The sequence below is a fragment of the Alligator mississippiensis genome, chromosome 11, assembly GCF_030867095.1.
Source record: "Alligator mississippiensis isolate rAllMis1 chromosome 11, rAllMis1, whole genome shotgun sequence".
In the NCBI taxonomy this organism is placed as follows: domain Eukaryota; kingdom Metazoa; phylum Chordata; order Crocodylia; family Alligatoridae; genus Alligator; species Alligator mississippiensis.
Genome location: NC_081834.1, coordinates 21,876,977 through 21,891,970, shown reverse-complemented (window position 1 = coordinate 21,891,970; position 14,994 = coordinate 21,876,977). Strand labels below are relative to the sequence as shown.

At 42.8% G+C, this 14,994-nt stretch overlaps 1 long non-coding RNA gene across 1 annotated transcript; it reads left to right on the top strand.

Annotated features, from left to right (window-relative positions):
* The first annotated feature begins 232 nt into the window (after nt 1-232).
* LOC109280632 (uncharacterized) lies at nt 233-14,423 on the top strand. The gene is made up of 3 exons (XR_002087005.2): nt 233-321; nt 1,762-1,948; nt 14,180-14,423. It is a non-coding gene; the product is annotated as an uncharacterized LOC109280632 (long non-coding RNA).
* Nucleotides 14,424-14,994: the final 571 nt, after the last annotated feature.

The following is a 14,994-nucleotide window of genomic DNA, read 5'->3' as shown; positions in this document are numbered from 1 at the left end:
TGGAATCTGCACAGGCAGCTCTGAGTTCATGACAGACCCACCCTCTGTGCAATCTGAAGTCATGGGCTTTGGGCAGCTCAGCAGTGGTGCACGTAGGACCAGAGGAATGTTATGTTCCATCCCAAACATTGTATTCCTGCAATGCATGTCTGGCACAGCAGGAGGTGCTCTGTTTAGAATGTGGCCGAGAACTCCTCCAATCTAATCATACCATCATTTTATTGTTTGTTAGGGACCTAAAGAACAGTCAAGAGAGAGAGCTAGGAATAATCTCCAAATGCTTTCTGCTGAAAGGATTCAATATAAGAACTGCTTTGTTTGGTAAGTTATTTATCACAGAATGAAATATGTGTCTGGATTTAAACCTGGTGTTCCTGTACTGTGAATGATTCTGTATGTACTTGCCAAACTGGACGTGTGCACATCAGTTACATTTAAATGTTTTAGGGGAAATTTTTCACTTGAATGAAGAGCATCCCAGCCATTTATCCTCAGGATATGAACAACACAAACGGAACCTGTAAATTTCCCCATTGCTCCAGCATCAACCTCTAATATCACTGGAGATTCATAGATTCATAGATGTAGGAATCTATGAGATAAAAAGGCATGGTTTAGTTTTAGTCTTTGATCTTATCAAAGAGACTACTCGCATGCTGAAAATTAAGCACATAAAGAAGTCGTTGTGAGATTGGGACCGTTGGTCTTTATCATGAATATTAAGGCCGAGAGTCTGGAAACCCAGAGAGATTATGAAACACACAGTTTCAATTTGCATATATATGAATATGCATGATCATATTTGCATAAATGTCACCAAACTGCATATTTGCAAAATACAAGTTCTGCATTGACTGTCCCCCGCAGTTGATGCATCCCCACAGTCTACTAGATCATTTTGTCCAGAGAAGCATTCCTCTGGAGCAGTCTCTTGCAGGAGTTTTGCCTAAAGAATCATTATGTCCCCAAAGACTTTTTTTCCCCTTAAGTAGCAAAACTTATTTATGGCATAATAGTTTGCATGAAGACTGAAGGCATGTTCTGTTCTATTTTTGCATGATACATTTATCTGCATTACATATCAGGAGAGAGGCTGCTCATAGATGCAGCACTCCTTAATTTACCCTATGCTAAAGACAGAAAAAGAGTGGAGTTGGTATTTTTAGATAAAGTGTTTGTATGAAGCTGATCATGGGGAATCCTCCTTGTCTAATTGTTCCCTCTGCCCCAGAGCTGGTGGAGCAACTATACTACACCCTTCTGTACAGTTCCTAGTTTGGGACAGGTGGGGGGTTTTGAATGGTGTATTTTGGAATGTCCTGTGCTTCAGCTATCCTGGACCATGGCAGAGCATAGACAGCCAGATAAAATCACTATAACTTTGGAGAGCTTGGGGTTTTTCTAAATTGTACAACTGGTTGAGCATGACCTTTGGCCTTCCCCTATCTGGTCTATACCTCCTTCCGCATGGTGCAGCATGCAATGTGGCCCAGTGTTTCTGCTCTTAGATGTTCAGAATGAGCCAGGAAAGTATGTTCTAAATTGTTACAAACTAAAACACACTATTTATGCCAGAGAGCTGTCATTCACCCAAAGATGATATTAGGAATAACTAAGTTGGCATTTAGGAAAAGTCAGAAGTTCAATTAAAACAGAAATGTAGGTTGATATTATAGTCTGATTGAGACTGTATTTTGCATAAATGCATTTTCTTATTGCGTTTCTGAGGGAAGACCTCAGTGTTCTCATTTCGTTCTCCAGCATTAAACGACCTGAAGATAATTCTGTCAAAACCAAGCTAATAGCAAAAATATGTACCAAATACACCAGCTAACAAGATACCATTTAGCACAACTGCTTATTTTGGCCCTCCGTATTGCCATCCCAGAATGCCCCATTCTTGGATAACATGCATTGTATCTGGGGTATTGCAGACCAGTTCAGTCAGGTAAGTGGCTTTTACTTTTGTTGGATAAAAATAATGGGTATGTAAAATTAATGCTAAAAGTTTTTTTCAGTACCATGCTATGTTAAAAAAATAATGCTGTTATTTGCCTCTATAAGGTTTCTATGTCATCCCAAGCAAACTTAGAAATAGTTAAGATATTACCTAATTATGCATTCGGGAACAACCAGTAAAATTAGAACCATGTAGCACAATTTTGGTAGCTGGGAATGAAGAGTTGTAATTAAAAAATATAACTTTTAAAATGAATGAATAACTCAGTAAGTGGCCTTTCCTAGTGGGGCATTTGGAACATCATTTATTTATTAACCAAATAATAATTTATTAATAAAATTTTATTTTTTATTTATGAAGTATCCATTCATGTACTAAGCAACTCATTAAATAAGACAGGTGCCTACCATAAAGTGCTTACAACCTAAATACAAAAAAGAGGTGGGTAAAATATGGCCCCATTTTAATCAAAGGTAAGACTTATATTGACTTAACTGAGACTATGATTTCAGCATTGGAAGGCTATGAGAGAAAATAATTGATAACAAAAAATTATGGAAGAGCTTTTGTAGCAGCTTTTTATCTCTCTCTTCTTTCCATCTTTCTCCGTTTCCTAATTTCTAATCTTTCTTGCAATTTGTGCATGTAAAAATAATTGCCTGGCATCTTTAAGAATGAATACTAAGGTGCATGTAGATTCTAGATTATTTGGCAGGGGTAGCTAAACTTTTCTGAATCTTCTCATTAAAAACTAAAATAAAAATAATGGCAAGATGCAGGGTGTGAAAATTTCAAGATATATATGTGGACTGTGAATGATCTGTACACAGGGTGAATGATCTGTACACTTCTTCAGGAGCCCCATTTAAATGGCCCAGGAGCCACATTTGATTTGTATGTAGCAGCTTGACCAACCCTTTTATAGAGGCTAATGAGATAATGGGATATCTTCTCTGTGCCGGGGGGGGGGGGGGTTAGGAGGAGGGGGAACATGGGGAAGGGGCATGGGCATGTAGTGCAGGGGGAGCATGGTGAAGGGATGCACTGTGCAAAGGGAGTACAGGGAAAGGGGATCTCCACTAGTACCTTCTCCTGAGCCCTTTCCCTGTACTCCACAGAGCAGGGGGTGAGGATGGTGCATGGCCAGATGCAGAGTGGCAGCAGCACAGGCTGGTAGTGGTGGTGGTGGCTGCTGTGTGAAAGCTTCCCTCCCCCTACCTCCCACTCCTGGGAGGTGGTGGTGGCAGAGTGGGGTAGTGGGCTGTGGCACTCCATCCTGCCTGCCCCACCCCCACCCCGTCATTCTTGTTGGGCAATTCACTAGTATTTGAATATAAGATGAGAGGTCACCCCTATGCTGAATGTGGGGGAGGGGGGAAATCCTCATCTTGTATTTGAGTAAATGCATTATCTTTGGTGTGTTCTGTATTCTTTTCCTTCCTTCATATTTTTTTTCCCTATCATTTTTCAGCAGAAAGGAGGAAGAGGGTGAATAGACACATGGGAAGAGTTCCCAATTTTGTTTTTGATTCCATTCAAATCAATTGCATCTTTTAGTTTTAAATTAACAGGAAAACTGTGCAAAAATTCAATTAAAATGTTTTCCTCCACTTTTTTCAATCATTTAACTGAAAATAGTTTTGTTAAACAGCTTGCCTTACAGCTGACTGAACATAGATATTTGAGAACATACTTAAGTTTTATCTGCTTTTTAAAACTTATGAAGAAAAAAATGGGACTAACCCAAGCAGATTATCACTCTTGGTTTTGGTGTAACAAGAGCTTTCCAACTGGAACCATCTTCTTTGGAACAATCTTTTCCAAAAGGATTATTTTTATCTCAAAATGGCAATTCATCAAAACTGAAACTGGTAGTGGGAATGTGCTGGCTTCATTAAAAGTGTAACTGAAGGATATCTGAGGTAGAATTTCTGCTCAAAATGAGAGGGAGAGAGACCCCAGCACAAGATAGTGGCCTGATGGTTGAGACACTCACTAGGAATCTGGTTCAAATCATCCCATCTCACATTTATTTGGTTTAGAGACCTGAACAAATGGCCTCTGCATCCCAGGTGCTTCAACTTCTAGGCTATGGAGGTGGTAAGGCCAGCTCCAAGATAGATTGAGAAAGACATGACCCTACAGCAGAAGGTTAAGACCTCATTGTCCTCCTATTTATTGCCTTAGATGGTGAATTCTGTTTTGTAACACTGAGCTTATGTAAATCAGACAGGTCTTTTGCTTCCATCAAGCTCATCATTTAAAATTAAAGATGGTTTGGGAGGCAGAGGCTTCTGGAAAGGTGTCTTCATTTATCCTTTAAAATATTTGTGTTCATGCTGTGGTAACTGTTTCCTTGTCCTCCTTTTCAATTACAGTCATAGAAAACTAGGGTTCCAAGAGACCTCAGAAAGTCATCTAGTCCAAAACTCTGCTCTAAGCAGGAACATCCCCAACTAGATCATTCCAGCCAGGCCTTGGTCAAGCCAGGCCTTAAAAACCTCCAAGGATAGAGATTCCACCACCTCTCTGGGTAACTTGTTTCAGTGCTTTATTATCCCCCTTGTAAAAACATTTTCCCTAATATCCAACCTAAACCTCCCTTGCGGCAAGTTGAGAGCATTGCTACTTGCTCTGTCATCTGTCACCACTAAGAACAGTCTAGCTCCATCCTCTCTGGAACCACCCTTCAGGTAGTTAAAGGTGGCTCTCAAATCCCCTCTTAGTCTTCTCTTTTGCAGACTAAATAAGCCCAGTTCCCTCAATCTCTCCTCAGAAGTCATGTGTCCCAGCTCTTAACCATTTTTGTTGCCCTCTGCTGAACTCTCCAATTTGTCCACATCCTTTCTGTAGTGGGAGGCCTGAAACTGGACACAGTACTCCAGATGTGGCTTCACCAGTACAGAATAGAGGGGAATAATGACTTCCCTTATTTGCTGGTAATGCTCCTATTAATGCAGCTCCATATGCTGTTAGCCTTCTTGCCCACAAGGGCACACTGCTGACTCATACCCATCATATCGTCCACTGTAACCCCCAGGTCCTTTTCTGCAGAGCTGCTATTTAGCCAGTTGGTTCCAAGCCTGTAGCAGTGCAGGGGATTCTTCTGTCCTAAAAGTAGGACTTTGCACTTGTCCTTGTTGAACCTCATGAGATTTCTTTTGGGCCAATCCTTCAATTTGAGTAGGTCACTCTGGAGGGTAGGGCTAGGATGAAGTTTATCTACTACACCCCCAGCTTGGTGTCATCCGTGAACTTGCTTAGGATTCAATCCATCCCATCTTCCAGATTATTAATGAAGATGTTAAACAATCTCCCCCTGGGGCACTCCACTTGATACTAGCTGCCAGCCAGACCTTGAGCCATTGATCACTACTCATTGAGCTTGACAATCCACCCAGCTTTCTATCCACCTTACATTTCATTCGTCCAACACGCTTCCTCAGTTTGCTTGCAAGAATGCTGTGGGAGACCATATCTAAAGCCTTGTTAAAGTCAAGGCATATCATGTCCACTGCTTTCCCTGCATCCACAGAGCCAGTTGTCTCATCATGGAAGGCAATCAGGTTGGTCAGGTATGATTTTGTCCTTGGTGAATCCATGCTGACAATTCCTGATCACTTTCTTCTCTTTGAAGTGCTTAGAAATGGATTCTTTGAAGACCAGTTCCATGTTTTTTCCAGGGACTGAGATGAGGCTGACTGTTCTGTAGTACCCTGGATCTTCTTTCCTTTTTTAAAGATTGGCACTATATTTGCCCATTTCCAATTGTCTGGGACCTTCCCCAGTGACCATGAGTTTTCAAAGATAATGGCCAGCAGCTCTGCAATTACCTGAGTCAACCCCCTCAGCACCCTCACATGCATTGCATCTGGTCCCATGGACTTGTACATGTTCAGCTTTTCTAAATAGTTCCTAACCAGTTCTTTCATCCCTGAGTGCTGCTTACCTTCTCCCCAAACTGTGCTACCCGGTGTAGTAGTCCGGGAGCTGACCTTGCCTATGAAGACCGAGGCAAAAAAGGCATTGAGTACTTCAGCCTTTTCCTCATCATGTGCCATTTGGTTGCTTCCCTCATTCAGTAAGGGACCTACATTTTCCCTCACCTTCCTCTTGTCATGATGGTCAATGGTTTCATTCTTTTTTTTAACTTGACTGTTAGTTCTCCGTGAATAAAATGAACTTCAGCCAACAGACAGCTTCTGAGTTTTTTTTTCTTTTTCTAAGTTAAATCATTCAAGAATAAAAAGAAATACAATTAAATGCAATCTTGCTCTAATTTCTAAATGGCTTTGCAAAAAGGGATTTATTTTCATGACCAAAGTGGTTGCCTGAAGCCCAAGCTAATCATTATCTGAAATGAAAGAGTAGTTAGTCCCTTTCTTGTTGAGATGGGAATTCATTAACACTATTAATAGACCTTGCTACCTACTTAACTCATTTAGTTAAAATGATAAACTTTTAAATGCTTTTCTTAACACATGACTGCAGACACAGTCCAATTTTCATTGCATTCAAATGAAAAAAAAAATCTGTTTCACCAGATGATATCATGCTAGAGTTATTATACCAGCTATTGTACATTGTAGCTATTTAAATTTCTGTGGCATTATGAAATGTGTTAGAACTAAAATGGTAGAAGGAACAACATCCAGGGTCATAGGAAAGAGTTAAACACAACATTATCAATAGCTACAACAAGGAGGAATCTGCAGCTTCAGGACCTCTTAATATTTTTCATTTGACTTTTTTTCTGGTATTTATCTAGGCTTTAATCTTCCTCCCATTCATTATAACATAACATTTGATAGAAAACTAACTTTATAGAGCACCTGGAATATTAACATGAGATAAAAATTAACCAAAGTCAAAGCAGTTGGAAACAAAAAACAATGGAATGAGCCAAATTCTCAGTGATAAAAATCTGCACCGATCCATTGAAGTCAGAGCTGGTTCCACCTCCTGCAGATATGATTCTTGAAAACTCTTTGTAACTTAACATCAAAACTGCCATGCAAAATTAGTGCTGCATTAGCAGTGATTGTGTCCTTGATGATATTACTTGCTGTCATTCTTCCCAATTACAGCCTTCTTACTGCAAATGCTTGTGGATGGCAAAATTTACACACGAGTGTTTCCATTGAATGCTACCTTGGAAAAATGACAGTTCGGTCTAGTAGGTCAAGAGGAAAAGTTGCCACCTTTGGAGAGAGGGTGAAAGAAAGATCCCAGAACTGGCAAGATGATCCCAAGTCATTCAACTGTGGGGTTTCCACTTACATGTTATTTTATTTGTATTCAGAGAAGTTGGAAGTTGGAAGAGACATCATAGGTGAGCCTGGCCAATCTGCTGCACAGATTCAAGCTTTACTATTCTGCTTCATTCTCAGACAGATGCACATCCAGACTCTTGAAAGCTTCCAGTGAAGAAGATTCTGCAACTTCCCTAGGCAGCTACTTCATTGTCTGATTGTTCTTGCAGTTTGGAAATTTCTCCTGAGATTTGATGTAAATCTTCAATGCTGTAGTTTAAACCCATTGCCATGTGTCCTACACTGTGTAGCAAGGGAGAAAAATACTAGTAATAGTAATATTAATTACCAGCATAGTGAAACTGTTGCTTTAGGCATGACAGCTCTGAGTGATGTGCTTGACAAAAGTCTGCATACTCTGAAAGAATCTTCATCCTTCATTACACATCTCATTTTCATTCTGCAGAGTCAGATCTGGTGGATTGATCTCTTTTGATAGCACATAGGGTCTTATAGCTTATTGCAATTGCTAGGAGGTCATAAGGGAGATCATAAAGGTGGTGGAATCTACCCCAGTTTTACCAGATAACTCTTGTATTTAAACAACTGTCCTGTTGAGAGTATATAATTTACTCACAGTGTTCTCTCAGGCAGTTATTCCTTTGTTGTCCATTTTAGCTTTAGAATGACAGCCTGTCTGAGATGTAAATGAGATGCAAAGGAAGTACAGCATAATTTCTAAATCCCTGACTGGCAAGAAGAGAAATAATGCAATAGGTAAGAAGTTTTGAGGGCCATGACACTGAGAGTCTTCAGGGGCCTCTGTCAGTACTTTGCAGCGTTATCTGACAAGACTGTAAATCTCATCATTTTAGCCTTTGATCTGGAGTCTGGACAGAGCCAGTTGATAACAGAGAATAAGAACCATAGACAGAATTCTATTTGCTTGATGCATCAGAAAGTTAAGTACTCTGATTTTATTCTATCCTAGATAGTTTCTTATACTATATTTATCATTGTCTTATCTGAATACATAAAAGGAACACAGACTGACACATCAGATTATGGGTGACCAAAATGCCTCTTAAGAGCCTCTGCACTACCAAAATGCATAGTAAAATTGGAACTAGTCTGTGCAATGCTGGAAGCATTTGAATGCAGCGTAACAGCTGATGAACAGTCACTTGCTTTCATCTGCTGTACCAGTTGTCATATTGACAGTGTCTCTTTGACCATGCTCACTGTAGCATGGTCAGTATCTCTGAGAAAGAACAGAGGAGCGGGGAATGGTAGGAAAGAAACCATGAGGTTTTTTTCATCATTTATTTTTCCAAGCTGGGTCTAAGAGTTTGGATTCTGAGCAACATTTTTCAGCTAGGGGTAAGAGAGGTTGTCCCTAGACATGTTGAAAATTATTGTTTTTCTTTCACCTGTGACCTTGGGATTTTTTTGGACACTTCTTTTGCTGACTATGGTAGTTCTCTCACATGCTCCTGTAAATAAGATGGTTCAATCTCAAAGCAGCCTGCAGGCAGGAGTTACCAAAGGCCTTGAATATGACAGCTGTTCTGTAGTTGAACCAATCTATTCAGGCTGTCCTTCCCTGATAATCAGGGATCCTGGTTTTCTTTGTATAAAAATGGCAAATTCTCTGGTTAGAAACACCAAAAGTTGGGGTTTTCCTTGACTAAAGTGAAACAACTCTCTCTCTCTCTCTCTCTGTATATATATAGGTTGCACACAATGTTTTATTGATTTCATTGATATATTTACAATTTTAAAGCAATTTGGAAGCCCACCAGTGTCTCAATCACTATAATAAAATAAATTATAAATAACTATAAATTTTGACATACAATTTTGTTTTTTTTTCATGAAAAATCAGAGCTCCCCTACCCGCTTTGCTCACCAGGACAAGGGTCCAGCTGTGGCTGTTCCCACCACTGCTTTGTGGTGCTAAGCAGTAGGGTTGTGTGAAAAGGGCCCTATTCAATTTTGATTTGGATTTGGCCCAAATCAGGGACAATGATTCAATTCATTGATTCAGATCACTGTCACTAATTCAATTAGGCTGAATCTGAATCTGAAGATTCAATGCTGATTCGGTAAATCAGTGATTCGGATACAGGCACAGCTTTAAAAGTTTTTTTCTACGTACCTTGAGGTAGTAGGTGCGGCTTGTGATCACTGCGGTGCTGGGGCGGATGGAGCGTCCCACAGGAGTGCGACGGGGGGCTCTCCAGCATGCTTGGGAGAGAACCCAGAAGTGGACCAGAAGTACTTCCAGTCCACTTCCGGGTCCATTGGGGAGCATACTGGGAGGCCCTCTTGTGCCCCCCCCCGGCTAGGCGATTGGCCGCAAGGGGACCCCGGGTGTCCCCCCCCCAGACCCGGGAGGCACCAGTTGCCAAGCCAGGAGGGGGCGGGGGCTCCCCCTGCACACTCCCCAGTGGACAAGGAAGTGGCCCAGGAGTGCTTCTGGTCCACTTCCGGGTCTGCTGCCAAGCGCGCTCAGGAGCCCCTCGTGCTTTTGTGGGATGCTGCATCTGCCCCAGCACCACAACGTTCAGAGCCCCAAGTACCTAGAAGTATGTAGAAAAAACATTTAAAGCTGTATCTATGTCCAAATCGCTGAATCTGCCTGAATCTCTCTGAATCAATTCAGAGGGTTCTGAATAATTTCTGAGAGATTAAAGGGTCCTCTGATTCGATTTGGATTTGGAGATTAGGTCACTGAATCAGACTGAATTGAATCAGGGATCGAAGCTTCACACAGCCCTGCTAAGCAGCCCTGATATACCAGTGCCTTGCCCATGCCATTGCTCCTCATTCCCCACCCATAGCTCCCTGGCCCTGCTGGTGCCCCTCTCTTCTCACCCACAGACCCCTGACTCCCCAGCCATGCTGGAGGGGGCCCCCAGCTGCCAAGGCTATGGGGCCAGGGACCCGAGCCTGCATCCCCCTACCCCCCGCAGCAGTGCCTGAGCCCCAGCTACTGCCTGAGGGTGGCAGCAGCTGCTGCATCAGAGTGGGACGCGGAGCCGCCTCCTCCCATATGGGTGGCATGGCCAGGGTGAAGCCCATCATGGGGCATGGATGCGGGCTGCCCACTGTGGGCTTGGGGTCCCTGCTCTGACCCCAGGGCCTCCATACCCCATCAGGTGGGATCCAGCATAGCAGGGCAGACCAGGGCCAAGTGGGGAAGCTCATTGCTGCCACTGGGAGCCCCGCACTGCTATGGCGAAGTGCCTCCTGCCAGTCTGGCAGCAGTGAAGGGCACAACTGTATACCACCACCCCTGCTGCTGCTGGGTGGGAAAGGGGTGCTTAGCCATGGCAGCACAAAGCTCATGGTGGTGGCACCAAGCTTCCCCTCCCTGTTCTGCCCTCACATGCCTGGTTCCGCCCATTGGGCCCCAGAGGCCCCGGGGGAAGGACAGCAGGGCGGAGAGCTTGCGTCTGCAGCAGGCAGCCCCACCCCTGCCCTGCGCATGACTATGGGAGACATGTGCCCCCATGATACCCCTAGGATTGTGCACAGTGGCAGGGAGCCAGCCCCTCTCCCACCCCTGGCTGAGCTGTCCATGGCTGCATCCCACTCCCTGCCCAGGCCCTGCGGCCACGTATTCCAGTCCCAGGCCCCAGACACCGCCCCAGCTAGGCAGCACCCCAGCCCTGCCCAGCAGCCTCTATCCATCTCTACCTCCCTCAGTATGGGGGCCTTGAACCCCCCCCCCACTTCCCTCTGCCAGACTTACCTGCAGGGAGCTGCTTTCAAGGCTGCCTGGTAGCCAGGTGCATGTGTTCGCATGCACATAGCACCCCCTGCCTGACTGCCTCTTCCCGCTCCCTCCAGTCCCTTGCAGGCTGAAACTCTGCAGACCTGCAAAGGGAAACCTACCGTTTCCCACATTTTTCTCCTTAAAATGAGAAAGTCTGGGTTTTATTGCTTTTTCTGTGGTGAATGGAAAACCTGGATCCCTGGTGATAATGCTAATCTAAAGGAAAAAAGGGCTTTCACATATCCTAAGACCACCTTACAAATGCCAAGGGACCCTTGGGACCAGATAGAGGGCAAAAAAGGAGAGCTGAGGAAACCTGGCTTATCTTTTCTTTCCCCAAATGAACTGTCATGTTTAATAGGTTCTGTCCAGCCAATGCCAGACTTGCTACAATCATCTGCTAGACAGCAACTGCTGAAAGAAGGCAATATTGGGGAAAGCTGTAGATAACAGACCACAGATGGATATATCAAATGATACTGATACAAGTAGTTACAATGTAGCTGTGTTGCCTCTGCAGGCAATAAAACTGTAGCAAAACTGTCACAACTTCAACCTATTTCATTTAGGGTTAAGTGACAGTGATTTGGCTCACATGTATCTCTCCAGGATCATGTAGAGGTACCAGCTTGATCACAACAGCTGATGTGTCCTCCTGAGTGGCAGCTCCCTCTTCTCTTTCAAAGCTGTTTAAAAGTAGTTTGTCCACACCCCATGGCTGGGAGGGACCAAAGAATGAGGGCCCAAATTCACTGAGTGGACTGCTCTAAGAATTTCCATCTCTATGGAAAATATGTATTTCCACACCGCATCAGAAGTTACAAAAACCATCACTGGAAATTGTCCTAATTGCACAGTAGGAAGTGATTTCTTCATTGTACAGGGAAGTGAGCATTGGTAGTTTTTAGTCATCAGCTAGTTCTTTTAGGTTCAGACTTTGCTGTTAATCATTTGTGTTACTTATAGCACTGAGGGGCTTGTCTACACCATGGCAGTGGTGAGTCCCAACAGAGATAGCCAAGCATGGCTTGCCCACCTGAATCCACTGATGCACTCCAAACCTGGATGCACTACACGTGTCCTTCAGTGCCTGTTCTCAAAACTTTGTCTAGAGGTCCCGAGAGTGATTACAGGGCATGAGCCTAACGACATTTCTGGTGACCTTCCAGGTTTGGAACATGTCAGTGCATGCGGTATGAACAGGATGTGTCCAGCCCCATCTTTACTGACACTCACCACTGCTGCAGACTAGACAAGTCCTAGGAGCCCTGGTGCTGGACTGAAACCTGATTGGTGATAGATGCTACAACAGAATAAAGAGATGGTCCCTGCTGAAGAGAGCTGAAAGAGGAGAGAACAGAGGAAGGAGGAAAGGGGAACAAAATCTTATTAGCTTGCTTAATAGGCAGAAGTTATAGCGCACCAGCAGCCTAACTAGTCTTGGTAAAAGAGAGAGTTTTAAGGATATGGGTGACAACAAAGATCCTCCACAGGTGTTTACAAGGAGAGTCTTCCATGCGTGAGGGAGAGAACGCATGAACGTGCCTGTCTGAAAATGTAATAAGTAGGTGATGCATTTTGGCATCAGGGCTGCTTTGAGGTAGGAGTCAAGTTCCCAATACGAATAAGAGAGGATAGGCTGTGAGGAGCCCCAAAGGGAAGACACTCACTCTCAGGATGTGATAAAGGGGGAGTCAGTGGAGGGTCATGAGAAGAGGAATAACATGATCATGACAGTGGAGTAGGAAAGTGATCTTTGCAGCAGCATCCTAGTGAGAGATGAGCAGAGCAAGATTGTTTGTGTCTGGGCCATAGAGAAGGATGTTGCAGTAACTGAGAACATGGTAATGAGAACCTGGACAAGATTTGTAGCTCTGGAGATGGAGCTTTGGTATGTTATACAGGAACAGTTTCCAAGACATTGTCAATTAAATAAAACCAAATTCTCATGTATGTCTCTGGATAGTTCAGTCTGAATGAATCCTGGTGAAATCAGTGGATGTATACTGAGGCAACAAAACACTGCCCAGGTCCATTATTTAAAACTAATTACCTGGCACTATGTTCTCAACCAGATCCTGTCAGAACAAGATCAGTTCAGACTTCTTACCAACTAAGAGTCACTCCACTTTTACACAGTAACATCGTGGTGCTTGTTCTTGAGGTCTCTCTTTCAGGTCTCCAGCCAGGTAGATGTGACAAAAATCTCCACTTGTTTTTTTCTATACATGCAAGATCTACGGGCATAAGGTGTTTATTTTTATAGCCCTTTCAAAGCACTTCAGGCTCCAAACTACCTTTCTTGAATGAGGCTGAGTATGATTCTTATAAAATCATCTTGATGATTCTTATAAAATCCTAACAAAGAGGATATTGCTTACATAGCAGAGCAACCCCATACAATTCCATATTTAACACCTTCAAATACCAGCAACTTGTCATTAAGGTTTATAAGAGGGAAATTATAATGCCAGTCTCAATGCTTTCAGACATCAACCCAGAGAAACATCTCTTCAGCTGCATGTAAGCAGCAGGACCCAGGGCACAGCTAATTGCTTGAACTTACAGGAATGAGGGCACTTGGTAGATCTTGGCATACATTTTTCATTTGAAATGAGAATCTTGCTTTTCTTGTCTTTGACAGACTCCTGTGTTGCAGAGAGGGAGTTTGACATTCCTTTGATTTGTGAAGAGCACTTAAATGTTAGAAAAATGCTTAGCCCTTTATATGTTCAAAACACTTTACAAATATTTTTACTAGGCAACATCATATAGGTGCTTTAGCTGCTGTGGATCCTGTATTCAGCCAGAGTTCTCAGAATACAGTAGTCACAAAGGAAGCCTTATGGCAGCCTTCAATTTTTATCCAACATGATTATTCCCTCACTAATACGATACTGCCAGACAGAATTATAAGGCTAAACTGTCTACAATCCAACCTGATTTTTAGAAAGATAAAAATTGTCTCTATCCATTTCAGGGAAACAAAAGCTGTCATTCTAGAACTCTTGTCCATTTCCTTCTGCATTGGATAGATTTGGATTTCTTTGCCAATCAGTGTAGTTCTATATTAATAATGTTTTTCTTTTCATTTATAAAGATTTTCGTGCTTTCAATATTCTGCAGTTCTTTTTGACACTGTTCCACAAGGTTAACAGTGTCGTTTGAATGTATTTTTTTCCTTAGGATAAACTGAGGATGCTCCCATGTGGGGAAAGAATGTCCTGCAATGTCACAGAAGAAGATTACCAGCTGACAAATGCTTGCAACTCTGCCTGATTAGCTAACTAAGCAGAACCCGTCACATTATTCCAGGCTGGTGACTCCAAACTTCAGAACTTGAATTGCTAGGTAGCCCTTTGCTTTGAGTGATTGCTTGTATGTTATTCTAAAAGAACAATTTCAAGCAGTGACATGCTGTATACAAATAAATGGGACTTCTGGCATTTATTTAAACAATTATCTCTTCTTCTGTAAAATTATCACCATGCATGCAGACACAATCCTTCTCCCACCATGTGTAACCAGATCTGTTTTCATGACTCAAATCTTTATAATCTCTGTGTATGGTAGGCAAAGGAAGCCTTCATTTGAAAGAAATGTGTGTGCATTTTAACAGAAGACAGTTTCTTAGCACGTAGAAGGGATACAGCAATATTACAGTTCCAGCTAACTAGCGAACCAGTCCCTATAGCTTACCTTTGAGTGCCATTTAAGTCAATAGGTCAAAAATATCTCGCATCAGCTGAGAAACTGGTACAGTGGAATATTCTGCAAGGGCATGTATATTGCAACAAGGATTTTGTGGTACACTGCTATTATTAAATTTCCTTTTACCCATGACTCTACCCGCAGCTCCATTCATCAATAGATTCCATTCCTTCTTCTTGCACCCACATTTCAAGAGCTCAGAGAACCTCTCCTGTCCAGTGCTCCAAGAACCCAAAATCTTTCCCATCCTCATGACATCCTTCACCTCTAGCTTAGAAAAATTCCCTGTA